Genomic DNA, 17,477 nt, shown 5'->3' on the forward strand with positions numbered 1-17,477 from the left:
GCAATAATTATATCTTATGTTATTCAACTTCTGACAGTTGTTGGTTTCCATGAGTGCGTAAATTTTGACTACCACTAGCAAGCCTGCCTCAAAAATATTCCAACCGAAAGATTATTCAGATGAGAATATTCGTACTCTAACGTCTGAAATAAAATACTTATAATTAATATATTTACTATAATACAAATAGTGGAGCAGTTTTTTCTATTCCCGGCGGTTATCATAACAGAATTTTCCATGACTGGGAAAAAAGCCATAGACGTTACTTCCAGACTGGGTTTTTTCTTGGGGTTCTCGTTTTTCCCAACCATTCCTTTCGTCATTTATATCCCGATGTAGTTGACACGCCCATCCAAAACTCATCCAACACCGCGAATCAGGGTTTTTAGACACGCCCTAATTGTGTTACTTGTAACAGTATCATGGAACTTGTACCTATATCATTATTCAGCCTCGTACAGTATAACACAATGTAGACAAAAAGTAAAATGGGTATGTTCATTCATATTTTCAGTATTAAAAATTTCTTCAGCCTGCGTGTACTAAAAAAAAATATGTAATTTCCATATAGCTTAAAGCAGACTATATTAATCATATATAACTAAAATTTAATACAAATTAAATAACATATTGAGATTTACCAAAGATTTGCAATCATCTAGTTCACCCGTGGCAATTTTTCGCGGGTTATGTATCGATTGGGTACCGTGCTAAACAAACCCGCCCCGCCACGAACCCGAGGAGGTCTATTCCACCGGCCGGCGACTGTACTCTCGCGACAGGCGAGGGAAGCGTATCTGCCGTGCTCCCCTTCCCCTCGCTTCTTCCTCTTCGCTACTCCCTCCTGCCGCCGCAGTCTGCGGCTGACGACTACTCCCCCCTCCTCCTGCCTCCCGCGGGGCGGCGCTACTCCGCCCCGGCGTCCCGACGCCTGACTGAACAGCCGGCGACCTGCAGCTCCGCGCTACCCCCCCCTCCCCGCGCCCTCCTTCACCCTCGACCCCCGCAGGGACGTGTTCGGCATTATCGCGCCGCAGGAAGCCACGATTCCCACTCCGGGACCCTTTTCCCGAGGCAGGCTCTCTCCCCCCCCCCCTTCCTCCTCCACCTCCTCCTCCTCCTCCCCGCGCGGCTTCCGAGGGGATCCTGCAGGATTTGCATGCAAGTTTCATCGGCCGTGCGCACGCGCTCCAGAAAACCCTCATCCTCAACTCCCCTTCCCCCCGGTCTTCCAGCCCCTTCCCTGGTGCGCCCGCGGAAATGCCTCGCCGTGGAGGCTGGAGATGGTTGAAAAGGGGGGTGGGTGGAGAGGGGGGGAATATTCCGGCGATTTATTGCGGTGGCTTTTCTGGACCGGTTTCAAAATGCGCTCCTCCTCCTCCCCCCCCCCTTTTTCCCGCCACGTAGCGCTCAACCCCCTCAGCTCCCTTATCGGGACTCCGCCGGGGGAAACTGCTACTGGCGCGCGAGGCGCGTGAATGATGACGGGTCGTGGGAAACAATCGGAGACGAATTTTCCGTGGCGTTGCGTGAGCACGGGGGCCCCGTCCGTCGGCTCGCGAGTGGATTTGCCCGGCCGTCGACGGCTGCAGTAGGACAGTGATGCAATACTGCCCCCGGGCAGTTGGAGTAGTTCGTGAAACTAGACCCATACCAAAAATATCAATGTGAAGGATGTTGCAACATTGCTTCGTTCATTTGAACCACTTAAAACACTTATTGATTATATAAAAAAAAGGTATACTGTTACATTGGTAATGACGTTAAATTGCAAAGAAAACTTAAATTTGATATATCCATAGCTCAAACACACAAAATTGTCAGACTATCATCTGTAATTACATCCCTATATAAGTGCTTCTAAAAATATAGGTATTCTTCCGCGCCTTATTTGACTAAATATTATAAATTAAAATGCATTAATATATGCATTATATTTTATTTTAACGTCAGGACACGAGGAATTAATTTGAGGGAACCTCATTCTAGACATATATTGAAGAATTCTTAGTACATATTATTATTTTATGCAAATTAATCTTCTGCGCCCTATTTCAAGAAAAATAATTTGTGACGTGCACTTATAAATGACAATCAAACGTTGTACATACTACTTCAATCTTCGTTTGAATATCAATAATCATAAGGATCATATGCAAATGCCTTGATTTATAAATTTAATATTGATCAATAACTATACATTGTCACATATTGTTTCAGACATCATGCATTAAATGTTTTGAAAGAATTATGTTACGCCGTACTGGCCGAAGCAAACCTGTTATGCTTTTACCTGGCGTTTCCATATCTGCTATTCCACAAGCACTTTAGTGTGAACTGAATATTATTAGAACTTTATCGGTAGGTCATATATATATAATATATGTAAAATATATATAATATATATATAAAATATATAAACAGAAAGGCGCAATTCGGGTGGCGCCGTAGATTTTTCATGAGAACGTGGAGATAAAATCTTAACAAATGTTTCGAATTAATATGTAACTTAATTATCATTCTCTTTAATACAATGGTTACGCAGAATATTAAAATGGTTACATAATAGATAAATCACAAGTTTATCGCATGTAGCAAGGGTCTGTGGTAGCTTAAAAACAAACACGTATACCTCACGCTGCATATAATTCAAGTGTCTAGTTAGTCATATCGATGCTGGTGTTGCCGAGTGTTGTAGGGGCGAAAGTCGTCACGGACATCATACCGAATTGCGCGTGTATGAAGTCATTCCCAGTTAAAATTTTCCCACTTCTCAGCCGGGCCTTTTAGACCAATGGTGCCCGATTTTCCCCGCAGAACAGCGATTTAACAGATATATAGATACACACCTTCACACTAGCTTGAAATATCACAAATAAAAGTTTATTATGGTATTTTTAGTTACTAATGGTTATCATACTTCAAAATCCGTTAAATGTTTGTGTCGCAGTGAAGAGTTTACTGTAAAATCCTTTCAAATATAATCAATCTCTGAATCATTTTTTTTTATCCAGGCAAGCAAGCGTTGAACGACAACACTACGTGTAATTAGAAGAAACCTTATTTTTCTTTGGCAGTCATCAGTGCAAGGCACTAATCTAAATGATATGGAGAAAGCAAAAAAGAGTAATTTTTTTATAAGTTAAGAAGGAAGGGGGAGATGAATTTTTCAACGCTTTCAGCCTTCGGTTTCCCCTCTTTTCTGTGTTCTCGTTCGCGTCTTCCTTATCAGCGCACGCTGTCACTAGCAAATCTAACACAGTTCTTGGAGAATGGTTGAGGAGGGCAAAAAATGTATGTGAGTGAGTGTGTGTGTGTGGAGGGGGGGGGGGGGGGAGAGGAAGTTATATCATGTCTGTCACCTGTCATTCGAGAAACAGACAGAAGGGCTGCTATGAAATGTAGAAAGGCTGGCTGAGGGTAAAGGACGTATAAGAAAGATTTCTGACTTATTGTTAAATAGCTAATGCCCGGCAAACGTTGCAATGTCTCTTCGTATTTTTTTGTAATTTTTTTAAAGTTTGTACACACATTCAAAACATATCTCTATCACTCAATATGTATCTCTCTGTAACTCTATATCTCTTAACATATCTTTATTTCTTTATATTCATCTCTATATATCTCTCAGTCTCCTTATCTATATTTGTATACCTCTAAATCTCACTATATATCCATATATGTCTGTATCCCTATAGGTATGTATCTCCATATATATCTAACACTATATAAATATAGCTGTATAATTATCTATACCTCTTACCCTTTATTTTTATCTCTTTATATATCTGTCTCCTCTATGTATATACATTTATATTTCTCTTTATATATATATATATATATATATATATATATATATATATATATATATATATATATATATATAGCTCTAGATCTCTCTGAATATCTATACATCCATATGTCTCTCCATAACTCTGTATATCACTATCACTCTCTATCTCTATTCTTCTCTATCCCACTCCGTCACTCTCTGCCTATTTTTCTTTCTCTCGCTTTCTCTATATCTACTGTATCTCTCTATCTCGCTATCTCTCTTTCGACTTTCACGCCACCATTATTATTTTGACCATAAAAAGAGGATCTGACATAAAGTACTTACTGGTAAGTATCCGATATTTGCTTTAAGGTTTAGTAATATCTAAATTTCACCTGAACAATGATCATCCTCGTGTTTTAAACATGATAGTAAGAAGTAAGGCAGTTGGTGTTTACAATCTTTGCCATTTCAAAATAAGAACGACCTCTAACTTTAATTTTTTTTTTGCTTCTGCATAGCAAAAAAAATTTCTGTTATTTGGTTAACCTAATTTTTTGCAGATATGTTGGTATTATATTTCTTTAGCAATATTCACTACATGATGACATACATACGACTATTCCTAGCGAGTTATTTTCAAGCTATTAAAAAAAAATGTATAGCATATTAGCCTTTATACAGGTACTGTATCAGGTATTTCAGAACACACAACCATTCCATAGACTAATACCTCCATGGTTTCAAAGGTCAGTGTAGGCACTGTAGGAACGATGAATTCACTATTGCTCTTATATTTGAGATCTGAACCAGATTCTGATTTACAGATGGATACTTTCACGCAGAAGAAGCAAAGGATAATTTGGCGTAGTGAATAGGCCTACGTGTTTTTCAAGTAATGTGCGTGTGATGCATCATCTACTGTACATATTTTTGATTTTTTTTTTTTGGAGATTGAACAGAAATATACATGTAAAATTAAAGATATTTGTCAATTTGTACATTTACATGAAAACGACTGCATCAATACAAACTAGTGTTCGCAGTAATACTGGGTTCGGATTCATAACCAGGCATTTATGTTTGTATCGTTCCAGTTAAAGTTATTTGTAAACCGTTCCCTGAATATTTTTCCAGTATTAACTGCGCACATTAATAATCATAATAAAACAAAATAAAGTATAATTGTTCAATATTAGATGCTCTTTTCCATGACTTAAAAATATAATGCTAGAATGAAACATCAATTAAAATATAAAATTGTGCCTCAATTTTCGTAAGAAATACTCAGTATTATCTCGAGAAATTATTATATAAGCAAAATTAACCATAGCCGTATGTTGTACATAGTTAAAATATCTTTCCTCTAGTGTTACAAACTGTTTCTTAACAAATGGGTTACAAGCGAATCTTTAGTCAATGTGCAGAAAGTTTTTTTTTTCCTTCTGTGTATAGTGTTCCCGATGTGCTGGGAACTCGGAAATAAACGTCTGGAACACCCACGAACAGCTTTCCTGGTCGCGGGGAACTGCGTACAGTGGCCACAACCACGTGGATCCGTGCTCGCACCAGACTGCGCTGCACTACGCTGAATCACGCCGTGATTCAGCGTATCACGGGCCGTCCAGACTTTGGGACGTAGGCCTACACGTCTCCGTGTGCGGCCGGCCCGATGCTCGGTCCCACCGTCACGAAGGATCGCTGCGTTGCCATGTCGTCAGTTTGAGTCTTGGGTATGATCTCAAATGAAAATTTTAAAAAAAAAATCGGTTGTCTGTAAAGTCGGTTTACGATCGATAGTTTAACGTGACAACGTCATAACAAAACATTGATGAAATGATTGCATACTGTTATGAATAAAATTGAATCATTCTTATTTTAATAATAAAATAATAAATACTTGAAATTATACTAGTAATCATATTTTTAAAATGCAAGAATAATGAACCTTTATTGCCGAAATTGTTGTTGTAATAAGCAATGAAAACCGCATTAACTTTTCACTTCACTATATAAACAGTCGACGAAAAAGTTCACGTGTAGATGACTTGTAATTAATTTTAAAAACTGGCGTTTAGATATAAAGTTTAAATATAATTGTGAACAAGTTTTCATATCAGTAAACTGTAGTCAAATATCTATCATCAATTATATGAATCACCATAATTTTTTAGTCAATTGTAACATTACCTATTATTACTGCACTCGCCGACAGCGTAACGGAACACAGCGTAACGGAACAATGAGCGTAACGGGACACAGCGTAACGGAACAATGTGCGTATCGGGACACTTTTTCGTGAGTGCAGCCGGCGTTCATAGATTTATTAGACGTTGTCACGTCAAAAAAAAATTGGGGAGTAGAGAAACACAGGCAGAGTTACTAGAATTCCTTAGCATCACTGCTGCTTCATTTTTCTACCATTTCATCTGCCGTTTCCTCATCCGGCCGTTACAACCAGCACATGGTATGCTACGCATAAGTACCCATTTCCCCCCCCCCCCTTTTTTTTCCCCATTCGACCGTTAGTGCATGCGTTGGAGTGGCGTCGCCGCTGACGCACTCTCCTCTACCTGTTCCCCCATCACGTACCTAACTATTCCCCTCGTGCGATCGGAATTTTCGTAACGCTCGAAAATTGTAGCCCCCCCCCCCCCCCTCAACAAAGAAAGTTTCTCTTCAAAAATAGTCATTGAGTTCTCCGTCCCATTCGGAATAGTGCTTTGCACAGTGGCGGTGGAAGCGGCGGTGCTACCTGGGGAGCTCGAGCGAGGATGGTTCTATTGAGGGGGAGGGTCGACCGAAATTCCAGTCGTGGACCCGGTAAGGAAATTATCCAGAAATGTTTAGTCACCTCTCCGGCCGGGAATCGAACCACTATCCCCCCTCCTCCTCTAGTGACTTATTTGTGACAATATTGACATACTATTTTCATTTGACGATTAACTGACTTACGTGGCAAGAGTTGTGGCCAATTAAAAAAATATACTAATTCAACACCAATGTCTCGCCCGGGATTCGAAACCGGAACTCCTCGTACCGAGTTACGACGTCCACAAGTTGATAATTACGAACAAATGTTTGTTTGACTAATTATTGCTTCAATATCACTCACTACAAGGTCATTTTCTGTGGTTTTTTTTTTCGCAACTCAGTAATTCATAAACGTAACCAATATAGCCACATATAAAAATACAAAAAAAAAACTAACCTTATTGAGCTGGTTAATCATCATTATTTTATAATAGTATTATATTATGTTATTTTAAAAAAGTAAAAAACTATTCTCCAGTAACGAGATTCGAACCACGTTCCATGAAGTTAACAGGCGCGCGCTTTACCGCTGTGCTTGTAAAACATTTGGGAATTGAGAAGGAGAATGTGTATGATAGGTACTATTAAAATACCAGCGTTCTTATGTATTTTTAAAACTGGAAATTACTTTTTACTATGACTATTTTAGTTTACCAAGTATATTCCGGGGTAGTCTCACCTTCATAAAGTTTCATTTGGCACACCAATACGTTCGGTATGTACCTTAATGCTTAGGAAAGTGACTATATACGTGTTTTTTTTTTTTGCTACACATGGGTCCACCATCTTTGCATCACATCTCCGTTCATCGACTTCCGGTCCATTTTCATGAAATTACTCCTATTAAATGCCGATTACCGAGAGCTAAGATATTCACACATTAATTAATCTCTTCGTAAAATCCTGAAGCTACCAATAAACTTATAATACGACATGGTGGCGAGACCTGTGGGCAAATGTTTCGAGGAGAGCAGAGTGCGAGACGATAGGTCGATTTCACTCTCGAGGCTCACTCGAGAAATCGTCCTGGGATCGACCCTCGTTTAATCAACGCGGAAAATTTAAAAAAAAAATTAAAAAAAAAACATCCTTCTTCCTCTATCTGTATCTCTGTACCTGCTTCTGCCTCTGGAAAGAAAAGAGAAATACGACGCTCGGATTTAATGGCGTCTGTCTTTTCTTACTGCTTATTCCACCTCAAGTTTCCTTCAATCTGCAGGACGAATGATAAAATCAGTCTTCGCTGGCAAATCGGACGAAAGTAAATTTATATATCTTTTTATTGGCGCTCCATGTCATGTAAATTATGGAGTAATACTCTTTTTTCAAAATTTAAATATGTAATACCAAGTTAATATTTCAAATAAATGCTATATCGTGTAATAGTCAGTCAACATTTGAAAGTCTTAAAAAGTGGAAAATAAAGTGTGTGTGATGAAATTTAAAAATGAACTAACCAGAGCAAAAACATTATCACTAGAGACAGGTTGTTTATTTGCAGTTTCTTTGTAAGTTTGTAAAATGGTTTCCTTGTCATTTCAGATTTCATAGATAATGCGCACTCTTTTTTCGCGACGCGACGTGGTAATAATAGAGGTTGGAAATAAAACTTTTGTTGACTATTTTTTTAATAAAAAATAGTTTAAACATCTGTTCGGAAACAAAATTAAAAAGACCACTAGTGGCATGTTTTTTTTTTCATCGTTAATTTCTTCAGAAAACAGAAACGAGGTATCTTGACAATTTTTTTTTTTAAAGTTTCAATGGCAAGAGGGGAAAAAATGCCAAAGATGAAATGAATTATCTGTGTACGGGACAGTCACGATGATAGTTTATAACATTTTCCACGTGTTGCAGAAATATTTGGTGGGTATCCGTGCGCGGCGCGGGGCGCGGAGGGTTCAAGTTTTCAGCGGTGAGCGACTGTACCGGGTAGCTCTGGGTAAGGGGGGGGGGGCGGCCGGCGTCTGCCTCTCGGGCGGCGTCTGTTTTGCCGGGACGCCTCGCCAACCCTCCCGGCGGCGCTGGCTGCGTAATTTATTCCCTCCTCCCCTCTCTCCTTCACCCGACCTAGCTCCCCACCCTTCACCTCCTGCCGACACTCTCTCTCTCTCCCCTCCTGCGCCTCCGTCGCTCCCCGCGCTCATTAAATTCTCCTGGCCGCCGCGGCGTGTGATTGCCCTCCCTGCCCCCTCACCAACCCTCGCTGCGGGGGTGAGTCAAGGGCCGGGGCCTTTGTGCGCCGACTGCAGCCCCCCTGCGCCCCCCCCTCCTCCCGAGTGCTGGGTCGCCGCTTCGACGACGGCTCCCAGCCTCCCCGGCGTGACTCACGTCAGCTGGCGAGCCCCCGGGTTGCGCGCATGCGCTGCCAGGCATCATCGATGTATCGTTTCAATTACATCGACACTGATAAAATATAGGCTTGAGGATATCGATGATACCGGAACATTTTCCCTCGTTTTACTTATCATCAAAACTATAATTTAAGCGAAATATTCTAAACAAAGTTTGGATCTTTATTTTCACATGAGGCTAGGCTTAGGCGGCACATTGTCTTACAAATAACCTCAGGAAAAAACAATCACTTACTGCACAGTTTAAAAAAATATATATGGTAAACCTAAAAATAATATTCGTGGACTAGACAAATATGAACAAAAATTATTTACAAAAATAAATTTAACTAATGTAAACAACAATGCATTACATTTAAAATCGCTGTTATAAATAAATTGTTTTCTGGAGTTATTTTTAATACATTTTTCTACACGAAAATAATACGATTATTATAATTTATTATTAATAAAAATATATCCAAAAATTCGTCCTTAAATTCAAAATAGAGTGTGTTTTGATACATTTCGAGACGATTGTATTCTAAATTACATCTGTTCTATCAACAATATTTGTTAACAACTTTATGTAACTATCGAAGTTAGTAAAGAAACATCAAGTGATGCTTTGTAAAATGCATTTTTCTTTGATAACTGTCAAATTTGAGACACTTTACATGACCCAAACTTTAATTGTAGGTAGCTAGATCAGGATTGCATTTAGTTATTACTTTCACTGGGTCACAACAATAATATTCCGGACATCTGCATAACGTACATTATACCTTGGGGAAAACAACGAAATAGTGTAATAGGCCGCCGCCAAAAACACCGCACACATACACATACCAAATATTTCTCGTGAAAAAAAATATTAGATGGTGAGAACCTGTTTGTGGCTGAATATTGGGGTGGAATTAAACACCACACCTCAAGGGTCCCTCCTACCCGGCATACATGCGGTCTGCAGCTTCAGAAAAATCAAAGCTATTTGAAAACTGCTTATGATCTCAGAGTGGTTTATTTTTACTAAAAGCATTTAAGAATATGCGGAGAGTGGATTATTCGTCCTGTTTTCCGGAAATAGTTTTTAAACTGTATTTTTGGAAGAGTGAAAATGGCCAATGCGCGTGTTTTCAGAGTAATTTTTAGGCATGAAACACACCGGTACAGGTTCTTGAAAGTACTCGTAGGACTTACATTACACCTTTATCTTCGCTTCTACGCCGTATAATTTTATGGTTATCGAGCAAATCTCACAGCTGTCCTATGCACGACGAGAAGACTGCACGCCAGTCCACATCCTTGCGCTTAGGGGCGACACCGCGCCAGAATCACCAGCGAACGTCGCACTTATTCCGCATCACTAACACTAATTCACCCACGGGCGAAAAACTGTAGGATTCGCAAGTGATCCTGGATAAATTTACAGGATTGAAGAGGGGAGTGACGAGAGTTTTGCACTTGGGGTTAACCGTCACGTCATACCTGGATACGATATGTCGTACGCAGTCCATATTGCATGCAGAAAACTTCAAAATATACAGAAAGTTTTTCATAAGACAATAGCTTTGACATCAATCCTTGTTTTACAGTCACGTTTTTGTAAGTGCAAGCAGTGATGGTGTTTTTAATTTCCTTTGGGGGAGGGAGGGAGGTGGAAGCCTGGCTCCGGGATCTACTCCCATGAATTCCACCCCTGTGTAGGCGGACATCCTTAAAGCATCGGTCCCACTCGTGAAGTCTTGGCAGGCTCCCAGATGACGGCGACTGCAGCGCCGCTCTTGACGCGGCTGAAAGCCCGCAGGCCAAGAGAGCTCCGGTTGACTCGTCGTGGCTCGCCGCGACGCGACGTGTCCCCGGGGAAATGTCGCGGGAGCGACGCGGCCCATCGACCGCCCCCCCCCCCCCCTCCCCAGCCGGACGAGTGTCGCATCCATCACGCGCGACACGTGGGCGCTGCGGGTTGCGTCCGCCCCCTGCGTGTCCCTAGCCGCCCTGTCCGCGGGGCGAGTCGCTGCGCCAATCACGTGCGGCCGACCTCCTGAGAACTCGGCGGGGATCCGAGGGGAGGGTTCGGAGCCCGGTAATCCCCGGTACTCTTGATACAGAAAAGAGAACCTGGAATTTTAAATCGATTCCCGGTTCCTTCGATACTTAACGACTCGACATCGACAGCATAAAATTTTCATTTTTTAATTGCGGTCTAAGGTTACTCTCCCCCTGGTGAAGCGATCTTTGCGGGCGGGGTGAGGGGTGTGTCTGCCGTTTTCGGACTGCTGTGTGTGTGCTAGTGCCTGTGGTTGTTGCGCCAATATTCTTTAAATAACAATATTTTTTTTCTTTTATGTTTGCTATGAAAATAATAAATGTTATTTTAAGTTAATAATTCTTGATTTTGCATCCGTGAAAACAATTATTTGTTTCAATGTTTTTTTCTCTCCTAAGTTAAATATTGAGAGTAAGGCTGAGATGTTAATAGATACTTTTTTGCAATAAACAATTATAACACAAAAAATGAAAAAAAATATATTTTTCTACTTTTGGTCACTTAAACTTGTTTAGTCGTTCAAAACTAACTATTACTACTTCAATCACCGACTGCTGCACCATTAATTAAAAAAAATCTGTACCGAAAGTATCGGGAATTCTCGGAACAGAATGTTGCAAAAATTGTAAATAAACATAAAAGTGGTTTTTTTTAAGTGGTTTTTTTTTTTACCGTGAGCAAGGTTTTCTATCCGGTTTTGCACGTTTAAAAATCCGGGGTTATCTCGTTGGCAATGCGTCACGAAAGGTTAGGCTTTTTTGATGAAAAATTAATGACAACATTTCGTAGCGGCAAATACTTGGTTTGACGACGTCTCGTTAAAGAAACTGCGAGGTTGATGGAAAGAGACGTGTTTTTTTTTTTCTTTCAAAGACGCATCACGCGACATTCGTTAACGAACGCGTTTAGATCTACGATTATTATTACTCTCCTTATTCCGGCTTCAATACCTTTGTCATCACTAGCCTCCTTCTTTTCCTCGTGCCTGCGAGTATACGGGAACATCGCGGACAAGATGAAAGAGAGAAAGAGAGAGAGAGGTGAAGGAAAAAGAAGGGAAGGAATGGTAGATCAGCACCGACGGGCGAGGAAAGTCTCGCCGGATGCGGGTGCGCGCGATGCGAACACGGGAAGGGGGTGCGGAAGGGAACGTAGTGGAGGATGGAAAAATATTGCCCGCGCATGGGGAAGGGGGATGAAAACAAACACAGGCGCGCAAATGCAGAGGGCGCCGCCGAGGTAACAGTGGCTTCGCGGGGGTTGGGGGTTGGAGAGGGAGGGTGGTAGGAAAGTGGGCGTGAGAACCGGCGCATGCGTAAAGGAGAGCTCTTTCCTCCCTTCGACAGCTCCCTCGCACGTGTTGACGCCTCTCTCTCTCTCTCTCTCTTTCTCCGGTCTCTTCGTTGACAGATCCATCGAAGTACCTCGCCGATTACAATAGTGAGAGACTTAAAATTTCACGTTAGCAAGTTAGAAATATATAGACTACCATTTTTCTTGAAAACGTTTCTATGTTAAAACACTGTAGCATCGTCCGTGTTTCGCGATTGGTCGAGTTTCTTTCGGGTCTACTTATGGTACAATAAATACAGCTTCTCAGTGCGGAAGCAAACGCGTCCTGAATGACCCGATCAAATAGGGCGACGGCATCTCTTGCTCTATTTGTATAAACATCTTACAAAATGATTATTCCTAAACTGCCGGCAGTTACTAAAATATATAAAAATATATGACTGAATTTACATTGAAAGATATAATTAACAAAAATTACTATTAAAAAACACCAATTTAAATTTACTGAAAAATGTTCATCAATAAAGTTCTATACAAAGCGCTGGGGGAGTGTGCGAATATTTCTTGTTTAAGTCACTAGTTTACTTCTTGAAATATAAACTTAAAAATCTTCCAAATCAGGTAAATATGTAGAGTAACGGTATATGCGAAAAAAAATGCTAAAAATCCGAAAATACTTTTATTATGTGCTCTTTCACTTCCTCTTTTCAAAACAACCGGCGGAGATAAGAAATTCCAAATACTTTAGGAGATATCGAATTTTTTGATTTTGCAATACAAGACCTGTGCAACCATTGGAACGTTGCCATTTTTGTTATTTTGCTGTGTGTTCGTGAATGCGTAATTAATAAAATGGTCGATTAGGTCATGTCAGTTACATTATTAATACTTTCAAACTAAGCCGACATTAAAAATAACGTGAATTAATTTTAATGGCTGTTTAGTTTTAAAATATTTATAATGTAACTGACCTGACCAAACAAACCGGTGACAAAGGATGAACACTGAACAGTAGGAACTAAAATGGTCGATTAGGTCAGGTCAGTTACATTAAAAATACTTTCAAACTAAGCGGACATTAAAAATAATGTGAATTCATTTCAATGGTTGTTTATTTTAAAGTATTTATAATGTAACTGACCTGACCAAACAAACCGGGACAAAGAATGAACAGTAGGAACTCACGTAATTTTTTTTTTTTACTTATTACTTGCGCAACAAATCCAAATAACAAAAATAAAACATTAAAATTTGAAACGTTAAAAACTCACCTAAGTTAGAGGCGGGTACAATTTCTTTGCCATTAGTAGAAAATGATGTCGTTCACCTACGTCGCGAAAAAAAAAAAAATCATACTCGTAAACAAGAAACAATGGTGGTCGAATGAATGCAAGGTATTGTGATGAAAATTTAAAAATTCGATATCTCCTAAAGTATTTGGAATTTCTTATCTCCGCCGATTGTTTTGAAAAGAGGAAGTGAAAGAGCATATAATACAAGTGTTTTCGGATTTTTAGCATTTTATTTTCGCATATACCGCTACTCTACATATTTACCCCAAACCAAGTTTATGTTCACCCACTGAGGTGCACGCAAAACGGTAACGGAGATTCTGACCCACCACAAAGTCGCGTAGCAAAAAATTTCTAGTTTATCCAGCCCAACACCATGTACTATCAGATCAGCTGTACTCACCATTTCTCTCGTCACTGCCCCAGAAACAACTCGTAGCTAATCTCAAACAAGGCATTTAAATTTCTTCGTGCCTTTTTAATAAATAATTCTGCTTGTCCCCGAAAGCCGAACAAACGTGCTCAAGGCTCATCGTGTGAAATTCAAAGTCTCGTGAAAAGTTCTGCACCGCGCCCGGGCATGGCCTGTACACTCCAACAATCGCGGTTCCATTTGACTCCCCGCGCGCACATGTGCTACAACGAGGTCTCACCTCGACTGCGGCGGACTCTGAATGTCTCGTTACTTCACAACACACACCTGCCAATGTCTTTATTAGGCCCGGTCCACACGAACGGGCAGTGTGCGGGACGGGAGCCGCGCGGCGCCCGCACAGTTTGTTACGGACAGTAAAATAGGTAGAGCAGCCCACACAGGGCGGGCACTGCGCGGCAGCCGTGCGGCTGTAGCTGCCACCCGCACTGCCCATAGCGCGTCGGGCACCGCGCGGCAGCCGCAACTTTGTCACGGGCTGTTGTGAGATGTAGAGTCGTCCACACGAGCGTTCGCGCCAGTCTTGCGGGGGAACCGTCTTGTGTGTGCTGTCAAGTTAGTAAGAATTGGTTTCCACCATGAATGATACTGACGTAGAAAAAGTTGATGTTGAAGTGTATACAGACCAGATACTGGAATTCCGAGTGGAGGTGTTGCGTTTACTCCAAAAATTAGACGGGCAACATTGCAACCAGGTCAAATAATTGATTCCCTAAATACAGCTCCTATGTAGCCACTGCAAAGTACTTCCGCACACCCAAACCACATTTCTGCTTTCCAGACACCACTTACAAGTGTGTACCACCCACCTCCAACACCTATGTATGGACAGCTCCAGGTACAAAGTGCAAAACCTATGTATACCCAGCTTCTGTCACAAATACAAGGAAGCCACAACAGCGAGCTTACAGAAAATCGGCTTTTCACTTCATGTCGTTCCATCGTGTCACCATCTGACACCGAACTGTCTGCATTCTCGGATGACTCCTAATGTGCATACCATAAATAAACACTTTGAATATCAAGTTTCATATTTATGGCCTTGTCAACTTATTTAGTACAAGTAAGTACAAGAAAAAGGAAACACAGTTACCTAAGCGTTAAAGCCATCATTTCCATTGTAGGTAGGGTATAGCCAGCCTCATGTTTGTATCTTGCTTTTGCAAGGAATACTTCACAGTCTCATGCAGTTCATGAAAGCTTGCAGACGACATTCTGAAGTAATTAAAAAATTTCATTTCGTCTTCTTGCAATAAAAAGTTCCTTGTAACAAACGACTGCTCACTATGGAATGTACCCAAAACTTAGGATTCGAATTTCTTCTTTTTAACACCTGAATACCTACGTACACAAGTACTGCACTATGGCGTGCATCCATTGCATCTAATGACTGAACTCCAAAATGGTAATGCCCGCAGACATCAGCCGCACACTGACCGCTCGTGTGGACTGCACCACGCAACTGCTATGCGGGCGCCGCGCGGCTCCCGTCCCGCACACTGCCCGTTCGTGTGGACCGGGCCTTACAGGACAGCCAACTGATACTTCCTATTGCCAACTGTTACGTAAACTCTCTACACGAGGAAACTGATTCCGCACTCCCGCGCAACTCCCCAGCGATACAATACAAATAAAAACAACCAGAAATAATTATTAAATAAGCTAGGATAAATAACTTTTAATTAAAAAAACTTAACTAAACCAACAATTAAATATAACAACATTTGGATATTTAAAACAGATATTTAAAAAAATTATAAGCAAACAATGATAAACTCTTCTTTTTATTTTTTTATATAAAAAATGTTTCAAAGGCAAAACAGTATTTCGGCCAGAGGCCTGGCAAGAAAATTTAATTGATTTTTTTCTTTGTTGTAAAGAAAGTGTTTTACAGTGCAGTAAAAATTATTTTTATTTTTTTTTAAATATTGGTTCCTTAAGTATAAAGATCGCTGCGCATGCATTCTTGTTGGGTTCCCAGTTTCTTGCGACGCAGGAGGTACACGCCCTCGCGCAGGGCTACCAGCCTTGAAGAGGGGAATCTCCCTGCCCCGTTGGGCGGTCACAGTCGGTTGCGACCAAAGAAGCGTCTTGTTGCCTAAGCGAACGGAACGCTCCCCGTTCTTTCCCCCCACCCCCACCACCATCTTTCCGTATCCCACCCCTACTCATCAGTTCCTTTTCAATTCCCTACCACCCTCGCTTCCTTTCTTCCCCGCCAGATTCGCCCCTGGTCCTGATCTTCGCTGCTTTTTATGAATTCCGAGGTTGATCAATGTGAACGCGCCGTAAGAATGAAATACTTTGCAACTCCCTTTCCCTCCTTTCCCCTCTTCTATCCACTTGCAATTCTTCGGCAATACACTTTCCCTTGCGATCGGCATGTATTCCTCCCTCCTTTTCCCACCGAACTCCTTGCCCCAACCCAGGACACATTTTCAATCAACGTGAAGATGTAAACAATATGGTAATTTTGTAGATGTTGCCCCTCTCTCTCTCCCCCCTCTTCAAAGGTCTTGCTCACTATTTCTTGCTACTCTTCGGGGATCAGCGGTAAGTGAGTGCGTTTCGCGTCTATAAATCTGTCGAACGGCGGAAGAAATCTCCGCATATTGTGGCTTTCCAAGTCGGGAAACTCCCGGGATCATTTGAATAGAAACTGCGAGACGCGCTGTCGAACTTTTCTTTTTGTTGTTACCGTTTCCGGAAGCTTTCTTTGTCTAAGCCCATTTTTAAAAATAATAATTACTATTTTTAAACGAGAGGGGACACGATTTCAGAGCCGTATTTTGAATTATTTTATATATATATATATATATATATGTGTGTGTGTGTGTGTGTGTGTGTGTGTGTGTGTGTGTGTGTGTGTGTGTGTGTGTTTGTGAGTGTATTTCAACTATCAGCGTTGGTGGTTGAAACATCGAGGGTTATTTTTTCACAGTTTCTCGTGTCAGGATTTCCTTTTTTTTTTTCCAACAAAATGATATTTAATTATTATTCTATAGCCGAACTGTATTTTCTCTATTACTAGAGCTTTCGTATGTAAGATATTATGGAGTCCATCCTAGAGGTAATTGAACGCGCGAATTTTTCCAATCTCTAACTATAGCTGCTTTCATGTGCATAGAAGCGTGGAATCTAGCCTTATGCACAAGAATTATAAGACAATCGTGGCTCTCATTATGATACAAAGGTTTCATCGGATATCAAAACTTTTTTTAACACACTAGTCTATGTTACCGGACTGAATTTTAAATTTGCATAACTTATTATAGGGATGGTCCTCCAAACATGCACACAGCGTCCAATTTCAACCGCCTATCAGCCCTGTGGTGGATACTGGCATTTATTTCGGAAGCGGATTTGAAAAAAAAGTTTTTTTTTTGTATCCAAAAATATTACGTCAAAAACAATGGGTGTGGATAGTTACGTTATCATTCTCAACATGCATCACTGCCTTTGTTATTTGTGATTCCAGGCAGGGGCG

The 17,477-nt window shown here is 40.9% G+C and overlaps 1 protein-coding gene across 1 annotated transcript in view; it reads left to right on the top strand.

The window, feature by feature from the left end:
* The window catches only part of LOC134533097 (uncharacterized), a 545,455-nt gene that overhangs the window by 138,099 nt on the left and 389,879 nt on the right, over positions 1–17,477 (top strand). The gene's annotated exons all lie outside the window — the stretch shown is intronic.

Source organism: Bacillus rossius, chromosome 6 (assembly GCF_032445375.1).
Source record: "Bacillus rossius redtenbacheri isolate Brsri chromosome 6, Brsri_v3, whole genome shotgun sequence".
In the NCBI taxonomy this organism is placed as follows: Eukaryota; Metazoa; Arthropoda; class Insecta; order Phasmatodea; family Bacillidae; genus Bacillus; species Bacillus rossius.